Source organism: Peromyscus californicus, unplaced genomic scaffold, assembly GCF_007827085.1.
Source record: "Peromyscus californicus insignis strain IS unplaced genomic scaffold, ASM782708v3 Scaffold_18__1_contigs__length_77618521, whole genome shotgun sequence".
NCBI classification, from domain to species: domain Eukaryota; kingdom Metazoa; phylum Chordata; class Mammalia; order Rodentia; family Cricetidae; genus Peromyscus; species Peromyscus californicus.
Window position 1 is genome coordinate 29,434,128 of NW_026294480.1, and position 24,769 is coordinate 29,458,896.

At 39.9% G+C, this 24,769-nt stretch overlaps 1 protein-coding gene across 25 annotated transcripts in view; it reads right to left on the reverse strand.

Annotated features, from left to right (window-relative positions):
* The window catches only part of LOC128113447 (40S ribosomal protein S25-like), an 85,839-nt gene that overhangs the window by 13,305 nt on the left and 47,765 nt on the right, over nt 1-24,769 (reverse strand). For 9 of the 25 annotated variants that reach the window (XR_008219476.1, XR_008219453.1, XR_008219466.1 and 6 more), the window contains 7 exons: nt 23,282-23,456; nt 19,501-19,596; nt 16,291-16,360; nt 14,050-15,597; nt 12,907-13,011; nt 10,371-10,562; nt 667-9,994 (listed from right to left, as the gene is read on the reverse strand). The gene's annotated coding sequence lies outside the window, so the exon portion shown is untranslated. Of the gene's footprint in view, nt 1-666; nt 9,995-10,370; nt 10,563-10,950; nt 11,418-12,906; nt 13,012-14,049; nt 15,598-16,290; nt 16,361-16,735; nt 16,941-19,500; nt 19,597-23,281; nt 23,457-24,769 lie in introns of those variants that run through there. The other 16 variants (XR_008219458.1, XR_008219475.1, XR_008219459.1 and 13 more) reach the window with 15 other exon arrangements.

Genomic DNA, 24,769 nt, shown 5'->3' on the forward strand with positions numbered 1-24,769 from the left:
GATTACAGACCAAGTCAGAGTTCTCCAGAGAACCATGCTGGACTGCACATCATCTCTCCCAGATCCTGTAACTGACCCCTTATTGGCTGTAAGTTACCCCTGAAATAAACCTCTTTTAATTACCAGATAAACTACATGGAATTGCCTCATTAATTGCCACTATAGATGTGTAAAGTGATAAGTTTGAAATACATCAAAAGATAGTTTTTGGTTGTAATACAAGTTAGTATAGAAAGTGAATTAGGTACAATACTTTGGACTCACCAAAATAGAGTAAATAATGAAGTATTTTCTCTGAATTTGTCAAATGCTTATGGACTGGACATTGTTAATATAGTTCTTGACTGTATATATTGAATATAGTTATCGTACTTATTGTATATAGTTTTTCTTATATTAGTTATAACCTTCTTTTATTATTTTAGACAAAAAAAAGGGGGAAATGTGGTGATATTTTGAACAAATAAAATTTGCCTAAAGATCAGAGGACAGAGCTAGTCAAAGAGTTAGCCACAAAGGTCAGGCAGTGGTGGCACATACCTTTAGTCCTAGAATCCTAGCACTCAGGGAGGCAGAGGCAGAGATCTGTTTGGGTTTCTGTGAGTTCAAGGCCAAACTGGGCTACATGAGATTAATTCAGTCTAAAAGAGAAACAGAGCCAGGCAATAGTGGCATACACCTTTAATTCCAGCACTTGGGATCACACACCAGCAGTAGGAAGGCTGAGACAGGAAGTGATATGGCTGGGCGAAGAAAGGAATACAAGGAGGGAGGAGACAGGAACACGAGCTCTTGCAGGCTGCGGAGTTGGTGAGGTGAGAGGTGGTGGCTGTGGATTGCTCTGCTTCTCTGATCTTTTAGTTTTCACCCTGATATCTGGCTCCAGGTTTTTATTATAAGACCATTTAGGATTCATGCAACAGATCACATCCAACACACCTAGCTCAACACCCCAAAACTATCTCTGTGATATTGGGCTTCATTGAATTTTACTACCCTTATGATATTTGCAAGCTATAGCAGTCCTCAAACACCATGGTGGGTTCTAGGACAGGGCTACCAGAGTCTAGAGTAAGATCCAAGAGTCACCCCACAACAAGATTGTCTCTATGCCAAACACGTGCTTCGGTGGAATCATTTATAGATGTGCTCTTTACCAAGCATGAATTTGAGAAACTAATCCTCCAAAATTTTCATCTGAGTTTTAAATGTTACATGACATGAAAGCAGTCCTAGAAAAAGATTCACAGAAGCAGATAGTTTTTGTAGTCTGTACTTAAGCAAGGGTTAAGATAAAATCGAACGCATTGCTTATTAATTTATACTTGTGTGCTGCCTTTCTGAAACCATGGTGAGTCTTAAAGGATAACTTGAGAATGTACGTTCAGAAGTCATTCTTCTTTATATTTGCTGCTGAAGACCTTGATGAGTGTGGATGACATTATTTCTTTCTTTTGATGACTTCTTATAAGATGTCATGCTGGGACATTAAGGCACTGATGAAACGCAGACCTGGAGATCTGGAGAAAGCTGTGATTCAGCAATAGGACCTGTAATGAAAAACCTTTTGGCATTTAGACTCCAAGAGCATCTGGAGGAAGCAAGACCAATTGTGATGCCAATTGGGAAAGGAGAGCAGTGAGCTAGCGGGCACAGTGGACACTGAGAAATCCAGATGTTCTACACCTCTAATAACAGAGAAACAGGCAGCGAATTCGGAAATGGAAACGCAACAGGTCAAGAAAGGCTTTGTCCTACGGAGAAAGCCAGCCTCCCAGACTGGAGGAGAAACCTAGAATCTGCTCATTAGTCTGTTGTTTATGAAATGAACAAAGCCAAGGTTTGTCAAAAACCCATGTTCAGAGCTGGAGAGATGACTCAGAGGTTAAGAGCACTGACTGCTCTCCCAGAGGTCCTGAGTTCAATTCCCAGCAACCACATGGTGGCTCACAACCATCTATAATGAGATCTGGTGTCCTCTTTTGGTGAATAGGCATACATGCAGACAGAACACAATATACATAATAAATAAATCTTTAAAAGAATTACAGAAATAAATCACAGTTGGCCAGAAGGGCTTCAGAGCTCAGTAGCTACTACAAAGGCTCACATAGCTCTAGTTGCAAAAAGAACCAGGCCCCAAAATACAGAATGCCCCAGAGACATGGAGCAAGGGAAGTAACAGTGCCTGAGAGTCAGAATTTAAAAGACAGAGTCTGACAACAATCAATGCAAACTAATAAATATTATCATATTTCCTGCTATGGTTACAGGGTCTTAGATCAATGAAATGATATAGTTTTAAAAATGGTGAACTTAAAAATACATAAAACACCTGTTCTTTTAGAAAATGTCTTGTATTAAATTTTAATGTGTTATCCAAATGTTCAATAGAAAGCTAAATTAGTTTGTCAGAATCAGATCCCATAAAAACTGCTTCTACAAAATAATCTTTTCTGATAAGTATGACTGTGTGTTAAGGACAGAGAAACAAGTCTAGAAATTTGGGGTGAGCCTTCACCCCAGTAATCACTGTTGTTCTGGTATCATACAGGAGTCCAGTGGGTAACATTCTATATCTCAACTTGGAGGTTCAACCATTTCATTATAGCAGCCAAGCTCGTATAACAAACAAATAATTAAATATCATTAATATCGTCTAATATTTATAGAAGGGAGAAATTCTTGTGCTTTCTTATAAGGGTTGTACGATACTTAAGGTCAGTACCAACTTAGATTATACAGTGAAAGTTAAAATTATATAGTGGAATTTTAAAATGCATGATTCTATGCAACTAAACAGTTTGTTAAGATACATGTTGCCCCAACAAGTGGGTTTGTGTAATCAGCTAAAACCCCACATAGTACACAAATATTGTGTGCAGATATTTTCTTCTTTAATAAGGAACAACGTCACAGGCCAGTGAGATGGCTCAGTGGGTGAAGGCACTTGTCACCAACCCTGACCACTTGGGTTTGACCCCCAGCCCTCAATAGATAGAAGAAGAAAAGCAACTTCCAAAAGTTGTCTTCCAACTGCCACACATGGGCAGTGGCACATGGACTTACCCACTCACCCCCAAAATCAAGCAATAAATATAATAAAAAAAATTAAAGAAACAACTTCAGGATAGATTCCAGCTATATAGGTGAGGGTCACCAGTGTCTTGTCAGACCTTGAGACTAAACTTGCTTCCGCCAGCACATTTCACGCTCCATCCAAGCCCTTCTCTCCATTACGTCACATTAAAACAGCAGGATGGAATCCGCCATTCACCAAACGCCAATAGTTAATCAGCACAGGAGTGTTATATCAATAGTGAGAATTTTCTGGACCAAGAACAAATGGTTGTAAACTACCTAATCACAGGACACACCAGAACATACACACACATCAGCGTTGTGGATGATAGTCTATTAGGTACTCTGGGTGAATTTTAAAAGTTTATCTTTAGAAAATTGCAAAGTTGGTTTCCAGGGAAAGCCCTTGTTTACTGCTTTTTTCTGACCTGATTTTTAAATACCCCGGTGAGATGACCTTCCTGGAAGTCAAAGACATGCACTGATTGTAGATCTGTTTTAAAAGTAATTTTAGCACTATGGTCACCACTGTTCTGCTTTGAATATTACAATTATGTCATTTTAAAATGAGCTTCGGGGAACTCCAACATCATTAGCCAACTACGGAGAGCAAAGGCTGTAAAAGTCCAACTACATTTGATTTTAAGAGTTTTGCCTGGGTCCTTAGTGGTTCTTGATAAACGCGGGGTTGTTTAAACAGCAGGGTGTCGAAGATAGTCCAGAATATCATCTCTTGTCCATGAACTTTTGTTTGTGTTGTTCATCCTGGATGTGACTCCACGTAATTCTCACCATCCAGTCATGGGCTAAATGTGGTTAAGGGCAGTTCAAAGTCAGAGGGAGAGGGAGAGAGAGAGAGAGAGAGAGAGAGAGAGAGAGAGAGAGAGAGAGAGAGAGAGAGAGAGAGACAGAGAGACAGAGAGACAGAGAGACAGAGAGAGACAGAGAGAGACATATATGCAGTATCCTGAACACAAATGCCCAGCTAGTTAGCTTCAGTGACAGGATATTTATGGATGCCATGCAAAGAATTCCATGAGATCTGAGGGAGGAATAGCGAGCTTCATGCAAAGCTAAAACAGAAGTGGACTGAAACCAAGGCTTCCTTTTCCATAAGCCACAACCTGGTTGGTCCTTGAGCATCTCTCCCGTCTGCTCATCAGTATGACTTCCTGCTCTGGCCCCTCAGCTTCCCTGACCATCATCAGCTGAAGTGATCCTTTGTGAGTCTCAGCTCAGCTTTCTGAAAGGGGAGGGCTGGGAGTGAGTCAGCAATGTGACCCGTGAAGGATCCCTCTGGGTTCTCTGGCAGGATCAATTAGATCAGAGAAGACAGAACACAAACGTGATTGTGTAGCCCTCATGAACAAGACAGACAAAGACAGGCATGTGCAGCCGGACATCTGTGAATGATTAACTGCTACTACTCAAATGGCAAATTATAGCATAGCTTCATGGTATATTATTTTAAGGGTTACTTTATTTCGTCAGATTTTTTTGTTTAGTTTATGTGTATATACATGTGCCTGAGTGAGTTTATAAATGCCACATGTATACAGGTGCCTAAGGAGGGCAAAGGTCCTTAGATCCCCAGGAACTGGAGTTACAGGCTATTGTCAGCTGTCTGATGTAGCTGCTGGGAAATGGACCTGTGTTGTTGGTTGTTGTTGTTGTTGTTTTTTTTTTTACTCTTAGGCTCTTGGCTCTTTTAGGGGGCCCACCACCCAGATCCTAAATATATCACACACATGGAAGCTTAGTATTTCTCATAAATGCCCGGCCTTGGCTTGGCTTGTTTCTTGCCAGCTTTTCTTAACTAATTATCCCGTCGACCTTTTGCCTGTGGGTTTTTGCCTTTCTCTTACTTGTGTATATCTTTTGTTCACTCTCACTCCATGGCTGGCTGGGTGGCTGAGTGGCTGGCCCCTGGTGTTCTCCTCTCCTTGTTCTTTTGCTCCTTCTTGTCTCAGATTTTTCCTTCTACTTATTCTCTCTGCCTGCCAGCCCCACCTATCCTTTCTTCTGCCTCACTATTGGCAGTTCAGCTCTTTATTAGACCAATCAGGTGTTTTAGACAGGCACAGTAACGCAGCTTCACAGAGTTAAACAAATGCAACACAAAAGAATGCAACACATCTTTGCACCATTAAACAAATGTTCCACAGCATAAACAAATGGAGCACATTTTAAAATAATATTTTACAACAGACCAGATCCTTTGCAAGAACAGTAAGTGCTCTTGACTGTGAGCTACCTCTCCAGCCTCTGGCTTTACAGTACCACATTTTTTTAAAGGTACTGTTTTCTTGGTCAAATTTCAAACAAAAAAAACCCCATGTATTTATTTATTATGACTTTAATACAAAGGACTGGTAGCATAAGTGGTGGAAAAGCTGAAAGTGAGATAACCAGTGTTCAGTACCAGCAATAAGCTGTTGCAACCCTAGGTTGGAAGGACAAAAAGAAAATTTTTACCCTGTAGATACTAGAACCATGACCTACCTGTCTGGATTCATTAAAGAGACATGGAGATGCTGCTGAGACAATCAGAAGGGGACAGGTACTCCAGCAATTCCATCCTTTTCCTGCTCCAGTCTCCTTGTACCTACTATTGGCCTGACATAGGAAGCCAGCGTCTTTGTATTTTTATGACCCTATAATAGAATACCATGTTTAACACCAGCTTAAACAACGGACATCTACCTCTTGCAGTTCCAGGGCTGTGATGTTGAATGTCAAGGTGCCAGCATGAGTAGTTCCAGTGAAGGCTCTTTTTCTAGCTTGTAGACAGCTGTCTTCTTGCTGTACCTTTTATGTGTTCAAATGAGATAAATACAAATCTTTCTCTTCTTACAAAACCATGGCCCTGTCGGATTAGGGATCCATCAAGGTTTGAATGTGAAAGGCTCAAGTATTTAATGGTTGGGTCTCAGCCAGTGTCACTATTTTGGGAGGCTGTGGAACCTTTGGGAAGTGGAGCCTAGGGAGGGGAAGTGGGCCACTGGGTGAGAGAGTTTAAGGTCTCATTTCCTACTGTTTCTACATCATGGTGATAAGCCCGGATGTGAGTAAGCAGCCTCATGCTCCTGCAGCCACAGCTTCAAGCAGATTTCACTGCTATGCCTTCCCCGGCAAACCCTGACTCCAAACAAATCCTTCCTCCCTTGAGTTGCTTCTTGTCAAGTATTTGTTCACAGCAGTAACAAAAGTTGCTGATACAGGCCCTACTTTTCTGACCTCATTTATCTTCCAAAAGGTGCTGTTTCCAGATACTGTCATAATGGAGGTAAGAATTTCAACACATGAATTGGGTGGAGAGGGCACAAATCAATAGATAGCATCATAGAGAAATGAGACTCCTCCCCGACCATCTACCCCACCCCCACATTACCAACATACACTAACCTACTGGTAAACAGAGAGGGCAATGCATAGATCTGAGGACAAATAGTGAAAATCCTCTTAAGAACAAATTTGTCCAGGGCCACAGAGCCACACTAGGTCCTAATCTAAGTTTTCTAATTCCAGATCCAGGGGATAGTGACTTCCATTGAGACCACACTGTAAATATCAGCTCTCCTGGGCTCATCTTTTTCTGAATTTCCACGTCATTTTTATCCTTTGTCTTGTGATTCATTAAAGATTGATCTCTTGTTTTATTTCGGTCTTTCGTGTGAGCAATATCCCACTATTCTATAGCTTTCCAAGTGTGTCAGTGTGTTAAGATCAAGAATCATGAAAATTTCAAGTGGCAGCCATCTCATTGTTGATACATACCGTACATGCTAAATAGCCACTTTAATGGAATGATTTCTCCCACCACATTATCAAATGTTGTAAAGAATAGTTCCACGTGCACAGGGACGACACCAATAGACTTGCTAACAAGGAAGGGAGAAATCTCAAAGGGCCTTAATCCTAGGCGAGGAACTACAGCCACCCAGGGAATGCCGAGAGCAGAGACATAGCCTTCCCCAGAAGAGCACGCCAACTGGCTATCCAATACCAAGGGCTCGGCCCTGAAATTATGTGCGTACAAGTAACATTATATAGACTGTGAAGGTTCCAGTTATATTTAGGAATATATATATATGCATATATACATAAACATATATATATATATAAATAATTAAAGTAAAAAAAAAAAAGGCTATGAGTGAGAGAGAACAAGCTGGGAAATGTACCTGGTATGGCTGGAGGAAAGAAACAGAAGAGGGAAAATGGTGTAATTATATTTTAATTTTAAAAAATATTTTAAAAGAATAGCTCCATTATTTCTTTTAATAAAACTATTCCTCTGTTTTCCAAAACGCCATATTCCTCTAGCTCTCAAGAAAAATTTTCTGCAATTCCAGGAAATTGTCCATATAAATATTGTTTGTTATTTTGGATGTAATCTCAAAGAGTGATCTATTCATATGAATCAGAAACGTTAAGCACCTTCCAATTCCCTTCTGTACTGAGTTATCTATCAGGGTTATCTTTGATTGTGGCCATTATTCATCCTTATTGGGAAACTGTTGTCCTCTTTTCTCATGACTGTCCTGCAAATATCTGGTCTGGTTGCTATTGATTAGCAATTTATCACCCCCACTCTTACCTACAAGATAAAATTGTAGAAAAATCAGAAATTCCTTTGCCAAAATCTCCTGAAGGTGCAATGATAAACAGTTCTCTTTTTTGTCACCACCTATGTTATGAAATATGGCCTGTATTTTGCAATCACTCAAAACATTATTAGCACAATGAGATAGAAACCAAAGTCAAATTCTACATTGCTTGTATTAGAATGTTTAGATCACACTGCCTTTGACTTAACCCCAACATGGTTGCCATTCTGAGCCCTGTCATGACTAGCAATTCCCATCTTCAAGTATCCCAAAAGATCATACAAATGTCCTTCCATATTCCATTGTATTGAACACAGCAAAAACTCTTCAGCCCCTGTGAGACCATCAGTGAAGTGATCCATCGCTTCTCCATTCACTCACTATCCCAACCACACTCCCCCTGTGAGATCATCAGTGAAGCGATCCATCGCTTCTCCGTTCACTCACTATCCCAACCACACTCCCCCTGACTTTGATGTCTTCTGTACCCAGAGCTTCTCTTCCTGCATCTTTATTCAAGCTAAAGACCACTTCTGGAGGAAATAACGTTATTAGGCTCCAGATTTCTGTGCCTTCGTCTTTTTATGATAGAGAGGTTCTGTTTTGTCAGGGTTTTTTGTTTGTTTGTTTGTTTGTTTACTAAGATTTTTTTTTTGCTTTTTGTTTTTTTTTGTTTGGTGTGTGTGTGTGTGTGTGTGTGTGTGTGTGTGTGTGTGTGTGTGGCCACAAATGACAGAGGAAAGCCCTGGGTCCCCTGTAGTGAAGTGACATCTTCAACGAGTATTATTTTCCTCTAAGTTTTAGGAGAAACTAGTGGTTCCTGTCAGACCCATGCTGACTTTATTTGTTTTTAAATTTTTACACACTTCAGAGAAACCCTGTCTCGAAAAACCAAAAAAAAAAAATTTTTTTTTTTACACACTTATAGTTTAAAACTTCAAGTAACCTGGAACAGTATAGAGAACAAAATAGGTCTCCCTCTAATCCCTGATACTCAGTCCTGGGTTTCCTATCCCTAGGGTTTTACTTTTGTTGATGTGGTTGTCATTGTTTTAGATTTATTTATTTTACTATTTTGTATGTACGAGTGTTTTACCTGCATGTATGTGTGTGCACCACATGGGTGCCTGGTGCCTGCAGAGTTCAGAAGAGGTCATCAGATCCTCAGGGTCTGGAGGTACAGACAAAAATATGGGTTCAGGGAATTGAACCTGGGTCCTCTGCAAGAACAAATGCTCTTAACGGCTGAGCTATCTCTCCAGCCCACTTGTTTTTTCATTTTTAATATTACCCTGTGTGTTCCTTATTCCTCTGTATACCAAAATTCCTGACAGAAACACCTTAATGGAAACAGAATTGATTTTGGTCACAGGTTTGTTCCATCATGGCAAGGAGGGTGCAGTAAAGCAGAACGGCTTGCATTATGGTAGCCAGAGAGCAGAAAAGGAGACTGCTCTCCCTTTCTTTCCCTCTTCCTATTCCTCCTACACTCCCAGCCTATGGAATGATGCCAACCACAGCCAGAGCACCTAAGTTAGTTCTCTCTGGAAAAAAACCTCACAGACACATTCAGGGGTGAGCTTCTCTGATCTCCGAGGGACTTTTTAGTCCAATCCCATTGATACCGAAGCTCAGGCACCACACACCTCTTTCAAACTCGATCTTGAATCCATCCATTCTTTCCCAGTCCACGTCTACTTTCTGAAATGAAGCTTTTCATTATCTCTGAGCTGAATTATTAAAAGACCCTCTTCACGAGCTGCTCTGCAATTCAAAGTTATTTTCTAGGCCGATACACTTAAAACATAGATCCTATCACACTCTCCCCAAGCCCCAAGCCTTCCCGTTGCTTTGAAAATCAAATTAGAACTTCGGAGAGGGCTCCAATTTGCGCACACCCAGTGTGCGCACTTCCGCCGTCTTGGCTGCGGAGACATCACACTTGTCCAAACATCAAGGTCTTCGTTCTTGGCCGGCCCTCTTCCTCTCACTCTGAAGGCTCCCTCATTCTCCAGTGTCACCTCCTCAGCTCTCCCTGTCATCACGAGCAGGTCTTTTCAGTTATTTTCTGTCATGTTTCCTTCAAAGCAACAGTCCTGACCTGTCATCTTTACATGGATTTGCTTGCTGATTTTTCTCTCCTCACGAAATGTAAGCTCCACACATGCCTCCGAAGCAGATTAGTCAAAATCAATCGATTTATGATGCAGCAAATTTAATTCAAAATGCTAGTAGCTGAATACAGTAAAGATTGCTTCTGCATCAAAATATGTCTTGAACCTCCATTGCTCTGTGAGGCATGCCTTCAACAAAAGAGAGAGCCAGAGACACTGGTTGGACATGTGCGTGTGGTAGTGATGACTGGCCCCTTCTGCTCGGTGGCTCTCTCATTCCTAGACTCACGGAAAATGAACTTTGCTAAGTAGATCTGCGATTAGCTCAAGCTCAGTGTGAGTCCATCTGGGTAAAAGAGGCACATGTTTTTGTTTTTGTTTGTTTTGTTTGGCCTCACTGTGTAGCTCTGGCTGTTCCTAGAACTTACCAAGTAGACTAGGCTGGCCTTGAGCTCATAGAAACACATCTTCCTCTGCCTCTGCCTCCCAAGTGCTGGGATTAAAGGCGTATGCCACCACACCCAGCCAAGTTTACTTTTTAATCTTTAAAAAACATAATACTAACCTCCCAAATGGATTCCTTTTCCTCAGTAGCTGTCAAGGAAGTCAGCCTCACAAGACTGACTCCCCTGAAAAGGAAGATCCCCAGAAGCACAACTTGAGTAGTAGACACAATCCTTCTGCCTGAGATGATGTCCCTGCTGCACCCCCGTTTGTACCCTTCTGTTCGTTTGTCAGAACATGTTTGCTCTGCCACCTGCAGTAGAAAGAACCAGGTGCTGCTCTTACTCATATGGTTGCACAGTACTTGAATTAATGCATTGTATGATGCTGTCGATCCTCCATTTTCATTCACTTATATAGATTATGAGCTCTTGGTTAGTCCTGACTAGAAAGTACTACCACAAAAAATCTGATTTCTCTCTCTCTCTCTCTCTCTCTTTCTCCCCCTCTCCTCTCTCCCCTCTCCCCTCTCTCCCCTTTCCTCCCCTCTCTCCCCTGTTCTCTCCTCTCTCCTCCTCTCCCCCCCCCCCCCGCCCCTTCCCCTTATCCCCTCCCCCTCCCCTCCCCCTCTCTCATTTATTTATTTATTTGTTTGTTTATTCTTTTCTTTTTTTTTTTTTTTGGTTTTTCGAGACAGGGTTTCTCTGTGTAGCTTTGCGCCTTTCCTGGGACTCACTTGGTAGCCCAGGCTGGCCTCGAACTCACAGAGATACGCTTGGCTCTGCCTCCCGAGTGCTGGGATTAAAGGCGTGCGCCACCACCGCCCGGCTATTGTTTTCTTTTTGAGACAGGGTTTCACTGTGCAGCTCTGGCTATCCTGGGACTCACTCTGTAGACCAGGCTGGCTTTGAACTCAGAAATCTGCCTGCCTCTGCCCTCAAGTGCTGGGATTAGAGGCGTGCACCACCATCACCCAGCTGGTTTATTTTTCTCAATGTGATGATCTCCAGTTCTATCTACTTTCCTGTAAATGACATGACTTTGTTCTTCTTAATGGCCAAGTAGTACTCCACTGTGTAGCACTTAGTAGTTGACTGTTGTGTATTCGGATTTGCTTTGTTTGCTTGCTTTACTATGGACAAGAGCTGCCACAGGTCTCCTTGTAAACCTAATATGAAAAATTGCATTTGGTGTTAAACCTTCATTTGGATTTAACACAAGAATGAAAGCACTACGTTGAAAGTACTGGTAAAAATCCAACTGTGTGTTGAATTAATTCACTGAAACACTTTTTCCCATCTGGAACTTGGATTTCTGGTTTATGCTATCCTGTGAATAAAGTGATATAAAAAACACTTGAGATTCCGAGTTTACCAGCTTTCACACTAGAATTGAGAAATTATCATCAAGCTACTTTGCTATTGCAAAACCATCCAAGTCATGGACACTTGGTTGCCAGAAGATACCAAGCTGGAAAATGAGCTAGAAGAATATGGTATCTGAAGACAGCAATTGCCCCAAAATTTCTTCTTAAGCCTAAATGCTTCCAACGAAACAAATGAAAAAAACATCGGTCCCCTTATGTGAAACAATTTGAGATGTTCCGGGTAGATTTTACTCATAGTTTATCTCTGTTCTGTTTGATGAAGTAGTGATTTGATGGATTGGAGAAATGGCTCAGTGATTAAGAGCATTGGATGCTTTTCCAAAGGACCGAAGTTTGATTCCCAGCACCAAAACCATCTGTAACTCCAGTTTTAGGAGCTTTGATGCCCTCTTCTGACCTCCACAACACCAGAAAAGCACACTCATGCACAATAATTAAAATAATAACTTTTTAAGTAGTGACTTAAAGCTGGAGAAAGGGTGCATGGGGAAAATGCTTGCAAGTTGAGCATGAAGAACTGGTTCTGATCTACAGAACTCATGTAAAAGCTAGACATGCCAGCCTGCCCCAGTGCTAGAGAGTGGAGACAGCAGGTCTCTGGGGCTCATTAGCAGCCAGTCTAGCCAAATCAATGAGCTCCAGGTTCACTGAGTGACCCTGTCTCAAAAAATAAAGTGGAGAGCCATAGAGGAAGGCACTCAACAACAGCAACCTTTGGCCTTCACATGTGCATGCAAGGCAAGTGCACTCATACACGCATGCATACACACAGACACACGTAATGATTTTACACTCTCATAGAATAAATAGAATAAATAGAACAAGACTCTTTGTTTCCCAATTTACATAACTGACTTCATGTATTGACATTTACGTCTACCATGTTATTGAAAACTGTGTTTCTTCTCATCAACTGAATGGCAGAATGTTATACAGTCCTGATATATTGTGGGGAAAATGACACAGTAGGTTTCTGGGTAAACTAAAGGACCCAGCAGAGTTTCTTAAACTGTGTTCCATGGATCACTGAATTCAGAGTCACACAGAATGCTGTCACAAAGTCAAATTCCTGGCAGCTTCCCAGACTTTCTCCTACATCTCTAAGGACTGAGGCATGGAACCTGCTTGTTAGCTCTCTAGGTGACTGATTCTTACATGAACTAAAATTATATACCCAACACATAAGGCGTTCCTGCCCTTGCTTGGCTCTGCTCTGAGGTTTGCTTCTAGACTTTGAACTACCCCCCAAACAACCTAAAGCAAGACTCACCTGGCTGATAGCTGAGCAGAAGTCTGTCAAGATAACTGCTCTGTTAACATTGGGACTCCGGGATGCTGCCAGAATTGCCTCCTTTATCATTGCGCCTATTCCTTTCTACAATATTTTTAGTTGGAAAAAGGAAAACAGCTATATGAAACAAAATTATGCATATATTAGGTCAAATTTTACCTGCACACATCGCTCTCTGAGAATAGAATATATTTTCACAAGTTGTATTAAGTCTTTCAGTTCAATATCTATTATCTTCTTAATTATCTCTTCAGTGTATCAGTCATTTTGGCCTAAAAGAATTACATGATTTCAAAAATGTATTTTTTAATTCTATGGAGACATTTTTACAAGGATATTTTCACATGTGGAATAACTTTGCACATAATTTATCATGTACTCGATGCTAGCTTTTGGTTCACTCTTCATAATATTAAGTTATCTGGGCAAAAAATAATATATTAAGATACTGTGGAAAGTGTGAAGACAACTCTCAGAATAGGAGAAAATATTTGGAATCCATATATATTAAGGGATTGGTACTTACAGCATATAAAGACCTAAAACTTAGCAACAATAACAAACAACCCAACTGAAAAATGGATATAAGACTTAAACATTTCACCAAAGAATAGATATAAATATAGACAGCCTGTAAACACATTAAAATACTCACCATTGTTAGCCTTCAATTTCAAGTCAATGCCACAACGAAATACCCCTTCACACTCATTAGGATGGCTTTATTTACAAAATGGGAAATATTAAGATTGGCAAGGATACAGAGAAACAGGGAAGCCTTATGCTTTGCTCGGGGATGTAAAATGGTGTGACTATTATAAAAAAAGTAATACAACAGTTCTTCAAAACATTAAACACAAAATTTACCAGAGGATCCAACAGTTCCATTCCCTCAAGGAACTAAAAAAATAAAAAAAGAATTGTACACTGATGTCTATTGTTACATTATTTACAATAGCTGAGAGGTAAAAAACAACCTAGTGCCCACACACAGGTGGATGGATAAACAGAATGTGGCATATACACACAATGAAATACGCCTTTGATGCTGATATTATGACATGGGAGAACCTAGAAGGCATGTTGCTAAATTAAATAAGCCAGGCACAAAAAAAAAATTACCTGCTTCTTATCATATGAACTATCTACAGCAGCCAAATCCATAGAGATAGAGAATAATATAGAGGTTTCCAGGTGTTAGTAACAGGAGAAAACTGGAAGTTGTTGTTTTCATGGGTACAGACTTTCTGTTTGGAGTGATGAAAAATTGTGGAAATTGATAATTGTGCAGCATTGTACCTGTGGATGGTCTCAGAACTATACACTTTAAACTGGATAAATGGTGATGTCCACGGCGTATACACCTTCATACAGTTGAAAACATACTAAATAAACACAACTGCATAAGTATTTCTGAGGCAGGCTATCAAGTCTTTGGGTATATGCCAATGAATGGTGTCACTGGGTGATGTGGCGACTGTACTTGGGGCTCTTTAAGAACGCTCTACACCGATTTCCATAGGGGCTGCAACCATCTGTGGTTCCACCAACAGTCAATGACAGTTCACTTTCCTCACATCGCTGCCAAGGTCTGTTATCACTTGTTTCCTTGATCTTAGCCATTCTGACCCGGGTAAGATGAAACCTCTAAGTAGTTTTAATTTGCATTTCCCTAACGGTTAAGGTTGCAGAACACTTTGAGAGATTTCTCAATCTTATGTCTTCTGTTGAGCACTCCATGTTCAGATTGGTAGACCAATTTTTGATTGTCCACTTGTTTTCTTGGTTCTTCGTTTTTGTACATTCTATATTCTAGATCTTAATCTTTAATTGGATAAATAGATGGCAAAGATTCTCTGCGAGCTCTCCCTTCCCTAGACTGTTCCCTTGCTCTGCAGAGGTCCCATCTGTTGGCCTTAATTCCTGAGAAGTGAAATCCTGTTCCGAAAGCACCTTCCTGCACCTCCATCCTGTAGGGTACTTCATTTGTTTTCATATAGCCTGTTCAGAGTTTCAGGTTTCACACTGAGGTCTTTGAGTCAACACAGGTGATTTTTGTGCAGGGCTACAGATAATGGTCTAATCTCATCCTTCTATATGTGGTCAGTTTCCCCAGCACCATTTGTTGGAGACGCTGCCTTTACTCCAGTGCGTGTTTTTCTTGCCTTTGTTGACGATCAGGTGGCTGTAATTATATGCACTCAAGACTGGCTCTTCTGTCTTGTTCCACTGATCTGCACGTCTGATTTTTGTGCCACTGTCATACTTATAACAGAACCATATAATATAACTTGAAATATATATATAGATATAGACATAGATATAGCTAGATTTCTATATATGAAATCTATAACCATATAGAGTTCTATAACTTGAAATCTGATATGATAATCCCGCCAACATTTCTTTTTGCTCAGACTTGCTTTGATTATTCAGGGTCTTTTGTGGTTCCATACTAATTATACATATTTTAATATATTTCTGTGAAGAATGTTGTGAGGATTTTAGTCGGGATTGCACTGACTCTGTGATGGTCATTTTCACAATATTAATTCTATTATTCCATGAGCACAGAATTTCTTTTCATCTTCTCGTGGCTTCAGCCATTTCCTTCTTCTGAGATTTGAAGTTGTCAGTGTAGCAGTTCACTGTTACTCTGTTCACAAATACCTAGGAAGCAAAAACAGCCAAGATGTCCATTAACTAATGAACAAATTATGGAAATGTGGCATATTTATACACAATGGAATTCTAGTCACATGCAAAAAAAAATTAAATCATGAAATACACAGGTAAGACAAATGCCACACATGCTCTCTAATTTGTGGATTCTAGATCCTAATCTTTAGATTTGAGGTATAAACTGGAGTAGCTAGAGAAGCCAGGAAATTAGAAAGGGACTGGAGAAGTGGGGAGGATCTCTACAAAGGAGACTGGAAGGGCGGTGTTATGAAGGGAAAAGGGAAAATGAAGAAAACTTCATTGAAAAGGGAAGATAATACAGGAGAACAAGGAGGAAGTGGGGTGAGGGACTAACATTAAGGATGATTAAAAGAGCCATAAGGAATCTTAAAAATATACACACACATGCAGAGAGAGAGAGAGAGAGAAAGTTTTAATGGTGTCGACCCACCTGGTGGGATACTGTGCTCTCATCCCACCAGGAGCCATAGACTAATTAAAACCCTATAACCAGGCAGTGGTACCTCTCTTTGATCCATTGGCGAGGGGCATCCAAAAGATCCTCAAAATAATATAGGCTAATGCCATTGCTCTTGATTATGGCCAGAAGATCAAGGCAAGATCCTACTGCTAAAGACACCACACTTGTCGGACACAAAACTTGGAGAAGCTGGTACTGACCTGGTAGCCTCCAACCTGGTAGCCTCTTCTACAAGGACTAGCTCTCATGGTGTCAGAAGACTTGTGCAAACTGCCAAGGGAGAAAATGTATCACAACCCCAGCCAGCTGTCAAGCCTGAGAGCTACAATGGGACCAGTAAGACAGCCCCCAATGTTGCAATAATGGTACTTGTATCTTGGGAACAAGCAACAGCTGGATAGCTGGGCCTAAAGCCTGCTCAATTAGATGGAACCCATGCCTCATACTATAATCCTAACCAAGAACCCATGGCTGAAGAGGCCATAGATTCTAGAGGAGCATCTACTACTACCATATTACTAAAGTGAGTTTCCAACTGCCTTCAAAATACTCATCCCCATGCCATAGATAACTGCAGCTCTCACACTCATCCAAGAAGCTTTTTTTTTTCTTTCAGCAGATGGAGACCAGTAGAGAGATCCATACCTAATCAAAATGCAATGAATAATTGACTGTTGGGTGCCTGGTCACAAATGGGAGATCTACCACACAACTCCTGCACCCACAGGTCAGGGGACATCATGAAGTGGGGTGCAGAAGGACTGTAAGAGCCTGACGATCAGGATGACTTCTGGATGGAACAGGGATGCTGCTCCATAAACTCTCAGCAATAAGGCTGCCTGCACAAGACCTGCAAAGACCATCAACATGTCAACAAAGCCCCACTCCTAGATGATGAGCTACAGAGCTGCAGCTAATGGCTGCTGAGGGAGGAAAGAGTTGTGTTGATTTTGGTTGTTTTTTGGTTTGTTTTTGTTTTTGTTTTCAAGGACAAGACCCAAATCCAAAATTGATCAGCTACAGCACATGCAAACAGGGCATCACTAATGGGACTCTGTAGATTATGTACCCCGCCCCCCAAGACACACTAAGAAGGAAGATGAGGTCGTGAATTTCATCGGTCAGGGGATAGGAGGAGTTGCAGGAGGGAGAAGAAGTGGTGTAGCTGGAGAGTTTCTCTTCGGGTCCCACCAAGCCCCCTGCAGTCCGGCAGTCCACTTATAAAGTAATCACTCAGATGCTTATATTATGTATAAACTGTATGGCCGTGGCAGGCTTCTTGCTATCTAGTTCTTGTATCTTAAATTAACCCATTTCTATAAATCTATACCTTGCCACGTGGATCGTGGCTTACTGGCATCTTAACATCTGCTTCTCATGGTGACGGCAGCTGGCAGCCTCTCTGCCTCCTCATTCCACTTCCTAGAATTCTCCTCTCTCCTTGTCCCGCCTATACTTCCTGCCCGGCTACTGGCCAATCAGCACTTTATTTATCAATCAATCATAGCAACACATTTTTACAGCAGAGTGGCAGTGATGTAAATGTAGTATACTCATCTATAAAATTGTCAAATTAAAAAAGAGGAAAGATATTCTACTACTGTTTAATAAAACAGCCTAGTCCTGTTTGAAACGTCACTAATCAAATTTGAGATATGCTTACTAAGTTTAAAATACAACTCAGTTTCAAAGAAGATAAGCATCTTAGTAATTTCTTATATCGATCACAAGCTGAAATGGTTACATTGCATATATACATTATTAAATAAAACCCATCAATATTAATTTAGCTTATTTCCTCAAATTTTTAAACTGCAATTTTAAATTAATAGGCAGGTGTGAAGATGTCATGACACCCATTATTTGTGAGTTCATTAAAATAAGTTTAAAAATCATTTAAAATATACAAAACATTTTAAAATAATGCATCTGCTTTATTTTTATTATAATTTCATTACTATTTGTTTAATTTAGTTTGGTTTGTTTTTGAGACAGGGTCTCACACTGTGTCCCAGGTGGCCTTGAACTTGCCGTAGTGTTCTTTTTTTTCTTTCCAAGACAGGGTTTCTCTGTGTAGCCCTCGATGTCTGGAACTCACTCTGTAGACCAGGCTGATCTTGAACTCACAGAGATCTTCTGCCTCTGCCTCCTGAGTGCTGGGATTAAAGTCATGCACCACCACCCTCTGCCTCCCGAGTGCTGGCATTAAAGTCATGCACCACTACCGCCTGGCCACAGTAGTGTTCTTGCTACAGCCTCCTACAAGTGCTGAGATCACAAGCTCGAGACATGATATCTGAGAAGACAATGCCTGCACAGTGTGAAACATACACTGTACTAATAATGATGTATTCAGTTCTCAAAGGGATACAATAAGACAGAAAGTTAAATGAAACAAAAAGAAATTTCAAAAGCTTCCCATTTTTCTTCAGTTTCTGAGTGGCATAGCTTTCTGGAACACCAGTTAGAACATTAGTTAAATAAATTAATTGACCTTGTTTTGTCCAGGTCTTGTGAACACATTCCATGCTATTGAAATATGGAGCAGTACAACTAAGTTGGAAAGAGATGGTAATGTTATCCACAGAGCCAATGCGCATTTTATTACTTATGAACTCACTTGTGGAAATTATATATGCCAAATAAATACATATTTTATCAGTGTTTTACCTCTTAGGAGACAGATGACTTATCAAGAAATTTCTGACTAGCTTGTTCCCATCTGTATTCATACGTAATATAGTAACTGTTAGTATCAATGTATCTTTATATTTCCTGGAAATCCCCTCAGACATTGATGAAAATATTGAAGATTTGTTATTTTTCTTTTTCATAACTCCAAAAGAAATTTTTAATGATAAAACTGTTACATACCCTATAATAATAGAAAATGTCAAAAGGCATTCATAAATTGCTATGTAAGATCAATAACTAGATAAACAGAGAATTGATAAACAATATAAGTGAATGTCTCTATTATCTAACTGAAATAGACAATGACACAATTATTACTTCTGTAATGTATGAAAAGTTACTGTTTCTGTATTAAGTCAAAACTGCTACTATAAGATCTTCAGTATTGATTATTATCTCTCCTGGGATCACATAAAACATTTTAATATATTGATGCAGTTAATATTTCACTAAGTTATTTCCTATTTCTTACAAAACTATAACCCAAATCAATCTTTTTAGGATGCTGCTTTGTCTTAATAGTCTGAGCAGTTTTACTCTAAAATGATGGCCAGACTTCATTTTTCTGTAATTACACTACTTTTGATTTTGAGTTTCTTTTTTAAAAAATTTACACAAAGTACAGAGTGTTTTGTTTAGAGTTTCTCTTGCTGTGAAGAGACACCATGATCCACGGCAACTCTTATAAAGGACAACATTTAATAGGAGTGTCTTACAGTTCAGAGGTTCAGTCCATTTTCATCATGGTGGGACATGATGGCATGCAGGCAGACGTGGTGCTGGAGAAGGAGCTGAGAGTTCTACATCTTGATCTGTAGGCAACAGGAAGTAGCTTGAGGATAGGAGACCTCAAAGCCCACCCCCACAGTGACAGACTTCTTCCAACAAGGCCACACCTACTCCAGTAAGCCATGCCTCTTATAGTGCCGCTCCCTCTGAGCCAATTACGTTCAAACTACCACACAGAGTATAAAGCAAGTGTTTCAAACTGATTCTCTGAACAGCAGCTTGCAAATAAAAAACTATTGACTGATGGCTACAAGAAACTGTGAATATTTAAAGCTGATCCTAGGACTTCTCCTATATTTGAAATTTATGCTAATAAAGAGTCAGTTATTTATTCTCAAATCTATTGGTGCAGTTTGTACTGGTTGTTCTATTACACTTTTGATTGTAGAAGAAATTAAAATGCCTCAAATTGCTTAAAAATTTAGTTGCAGAATGTCATCCTTAAATTGCAACTGAAGCTGTGAATCTCCAGAAAGACCCTATACTCACACTGCTCTGCAATGTCATATATGGCATGTATATACTAATGAAATGGAAACCAGGAAATCCAAAGCAATGCACACGAGATTATAATGTATAGAAAAGAAGAGTACAAAACTTCAACCAAGGACCAAATCAGAGGAAGAATCTTGGCTCCACCGGACCCTCAGTGAACTAGTTCATAATATACAAACTTTAGTTTTAAAATGTACTGCCTATTATTTGTATTATTTTTCGTCTACTTTTTGAATTAACTAACCAATAACAGTAATGATCTTAGCAGTGTTTACTGTCCTCATTACCATCTAGAAGGGCTTATCTAATTGGTGCATTCTAATACAAGCCATAAAAATTTTAATAGCACAAGATTTATGTTATTTATTATATAACACACAAGGAAGTTTGGCTAAGTGTAGAATAATAATTTCTGATATCTTAAAACGCTACATTTAAAGTAATGCTAGCATAAATTAATAGAAATTATTAAATAAATCATTATTCTTATCATTTAGCTTTTAAACGATAAAGCAGAATGAATTAATTTTGTTTTTTTAAAGTTTTATTATTTATCCATGTGTATATGTGTGTAAGTATGTGCACATGAAATATGGGTCCCAGGAGGTTAGAGGAGGATGTAGGATCCCCTGGAGCTGGGTTATAGGCAATTGTGAGCATCCTGTATGGTGCTCTGAACGCTGGTCTTCTGGAAGAGAAGTACATGCTCTTAACTACTAAAGCATCTCTCCAGCCTCTGACTTCGTTTTCTTGTGTTTGTTCTAGTTGCAGGGCAGTGCTGTTATTGTTTTAACAAAAATGGACTAGGCAGCGGTGGTGCACACTTTTAATCCCAGCAGTTGGGAGGCAGAGGCAGGCAGATTTCTATGAGTTTGAGGCCAGCCTGGTCTATAGAATGAGTCCTAGAACAGTCAGGGTTGTTACACAGAGAAAATCATGTCTTGAAAAACCAAATATATATATGAAGGAGGAGAAGGATAGAAATGTAATACAGTTTTTTTTTAGGCATTCCAGGAATTAAAGTATAAATTCTGGAAAAAGGAATCTTTTAAAAGCACATTTCACAGCTTTACTGAGATACTATTGGCACATAATAAGCAGCACCTTTCAGGAATTTAAAAGTAAAATTATCTTTTCAATTTTACAACAGGGTCCTTTTAAAAGGAAAGTATGTAAAGTATACAGCCTTATAAGACCTAAGAAGTCATCAAGAAACTGCCAGCTGGTACTTGGGAGGCTCAGACGGGATCACAAGTTTGGAGCCAGCCTGGGCTGCACAGTGAGTTCTAGGCAAGCTTTGTAGATCTAACAACACCCCATCTTTTTTTTTTTTTTTTTTTTTTTTTTTTTGGTTTTTCGAGACAGGGTTTCTCTGTGTAGCTTTGCGCCTTTCCTGGGACTCACTTGGTAGCCCAGGCTGGCCTCGAACTCACAGAGATCCGCCTGGCTCTGCCTCCCGAGTGCTGGGATTAAAGGCGTGCGCCACCACCGCCCGGCCACAACACCCCATCTTAATAACAGTAAGACCACCACAGAAACCTACCAAGCTTCCAGAGTGGTTGTACATGTTATTCTCATCTCACACCACCAGCCGCTCTGCTTTCTTGCTACTGGGCAGTACAGTCTATCTTTTCAAACTTCAATGTAAACTAATATCGTCAAGAGTCTTCCCACGTGTTAGTTTGTTATTAACGACTCCTGGTGAAAGCTCTTCAGATCTTTTAGGCACTCTCCACTGATTTATTAGCATTTATGTTACTAGGTAGACATTCTTTCTTGGATATATATTTAGAAAACCATTTCCTCCAGACTGTGGCTTGCATTTTGAACTTTATAACTGTGTCTTTTAAACAGGAAGGGGTTTCAACATTTTGGGTTTTTCATTTTTTTCTTTCCTATTTATTGTTTCTCTACATTTTAAAGAAGCATTTGCCAAATCTCATATTGTTAAGATTTTTATCCTGTGTTTACTTCTGAAACTTTTACGGCTTTGCTGCTTAGGTTTAAGACGGTACTGTATTTAAAGCGGCTTGTGCAGATGTGTGAGTGAGGTAAGAAGCGGGCAGTTTTTGTTTTTGTTTTTGTTTTTCACTTTTTCTGTCTATTCTGTCACTATTTGTTGACAATTCTAGCTGGAGGGGGAGATGCTAACACGGGTGGCGGATATGATCAAAGTACATTGTATTCATCTATGGAAATCTCATAACAAATCGATTTTCATACTGTTACTATATGTTACTACAAACCCTAAAACAATTACCCTTTCCCTTATGGATTTGTCTTGGCATCTTTATTACTTATTTACATATGCCATAGTTAACTTCTAAATTCTTTTTTTCAATTCCATTGATCCTTTCTGAAGTTTTTTCAAGCAACTAATTGTTAACTTTGATACTAGTAACCGAAAATTAAGTTCTCTATTGTAGTAGATTTCATTGTTTGACCCACAACATTCCAATGATACTGTCCTGAATCCCCGAACCTCTGTGTGTGACGTTGTTTGGCGCTAGTCTTTACAATGGTGCCCGAATCACTAGTGTGGACCCTAATTCAATATGAATGGCATCTTTTTATTTTTTTAATTATTTCTGTGTTGGGGGAGGGGTGATTTTGTTTTTGTTTTTTGTTTTTGAGACCAGAAGCCCTGGCTCTCCTGGAACTCTCTCTCTGTAAACTGGGCTGGCCTCGAACTCACAGAGATCTGCCTGCCTCTGCCTTCCGAGTGCAGGGATTAAATGCATGCGCCACCATGCCCAGCAAGATGGATGGTATCCTCCCCCTTCCCCCAAGCTGAGGACTGAATCCAGGGCCTTGCGCTTGCTAGGCAAGTGCTCTACCACGGAGTTAAATCCCCAACCCCAGATGGAAGAAATCTGGAGACACGCACAGAGCACGCGTACAGGAAGAATGCTGTGTACAGTAGACCCCCCATGGGACACAGAGAACAGCCTACAATGGCTCTCTGAAGGAGTCTCCGACCCTTCCTAACACTTCAATTTTGGATTTCTCCAGAGCTAAGCTACTTATCTGTGGTTCTCTACCGTGACTGTGCTAGAAAGCTAATGCATTGATCCACAACTTTGGAAATAAAACACAATGTGACACATCTGTGGTGACGTGACTAAAATTATTTCTGACTGAACTTACGTTTCCTAAGATTTTCTCATAATGTCTATTTCATCTGCAAAATCGATGACCGATTTTAACCATTACCATGATCTTTCCTCATTACGTTAGCGTTCCTGCCATTTCTTCGGTGAGTCTTTCTTTCTGGAATCCTGTGCTGTCGCTCCTCTTGTCTTTCCCATAGAGCAGATTTATAGTAGCAAACTATAAAGTGTGCCCAAACATCACTGAGGCACTAAAATAACTCCGACAGCACCTAGGACTGAAAATATTTTGATAAATGACTTAGAGCAAGCAGCATGCTTTCATCAGAACAGAAAGTTGCTGAACTCCAAAGAAGAGTGGATCAGTAGTTTCATTATTGAACAGGGATGTAAGTTTCGGTGACGTAGAATTCTTCTGGACAAAAAAGACAGATGTTGCATGACCATAACAGGAACCTTTTATCACACTGCCCTCCAAAACTTTTAAAAGTTATGGGTTCGGGGATGCACTGAGTTTTACAGTGCTCACAGCACCCACATGCCACAGGCACAACAAACCTCACCTCTAGCCATCTCCTGCTTATTCTCTGTGCCACTGATTAAAAGTTAAGCAGGCACTAACTTTCAGAGTTATTAATCTTTCTATCCATGTACCCTATCTTTCTAACTAGATTATGAGTCCCTTGAGGGCAGAGACTTATTCGTAGCCTTTTTTGTAACTCTGTTTTATGGTACTTTATAGTGGTTATGATGATAAAGATAAAAAGAAAAAATGAATTAAAAATTAAATACAGCCATAGCACATTTTTTTCAGTGTGATTAGATATTCAGAGTGTAAATCAGACATGGTCCTCAATCTTGGATATCAGAGCAAGTGAACACGCTCTGAAGAATGTAGTATTCAAGCAGATTTTAAATTTCAGAAGAAAAAGACTCTTGCCACATCCTTTTTATTACATCATGCTCAGTACCTAGCACAACACTGAATATCATTTACTCATAGAAAAATTGCTTTGATAAATGACTGATAGTCACAGATACACATTTTCTCAAAGACACGTGGACAGTTAGTCAGTGGTTCCTAAATCTTGGATATCATAGACCAACCAAATTCCATAGACACTCTTGGACCTAACATAAAGTTGTCAATCTCTCAACTGGTAAGAAAGGATGTTAAGGAATATGGTTACCATTATGGTTGTAATAAAAGTCATTTTAATACCAAATTAATATAAAGGATATCTATGCCAGGAGAAGAAACAGTTCTTTAGATACAATACATATAACCTCATTTAGTAAAAACCATAGTGCATGCTAATGAGATGTCATTAAATGGAAATGGTACTGTACCTATGACTTTAAGTAAGGATTATACAGATGTAAGTGTTGTCTCCATGGAACAAAACAGAACAGCAGTAAGCAGGTTCTGGGCTTTAGTACCGGACGTGAGCGCTGAGCACCAGGAATTCAAACGGCACAAATGACCTCATTCAGACAGATGAGAATTCAAAGTGCTTCACTAGCTGTTATGGCTTGGATATGAAATGTCTCCGGACAGGCTCAGTATATACTCTGACCCAAGCTAATAGGG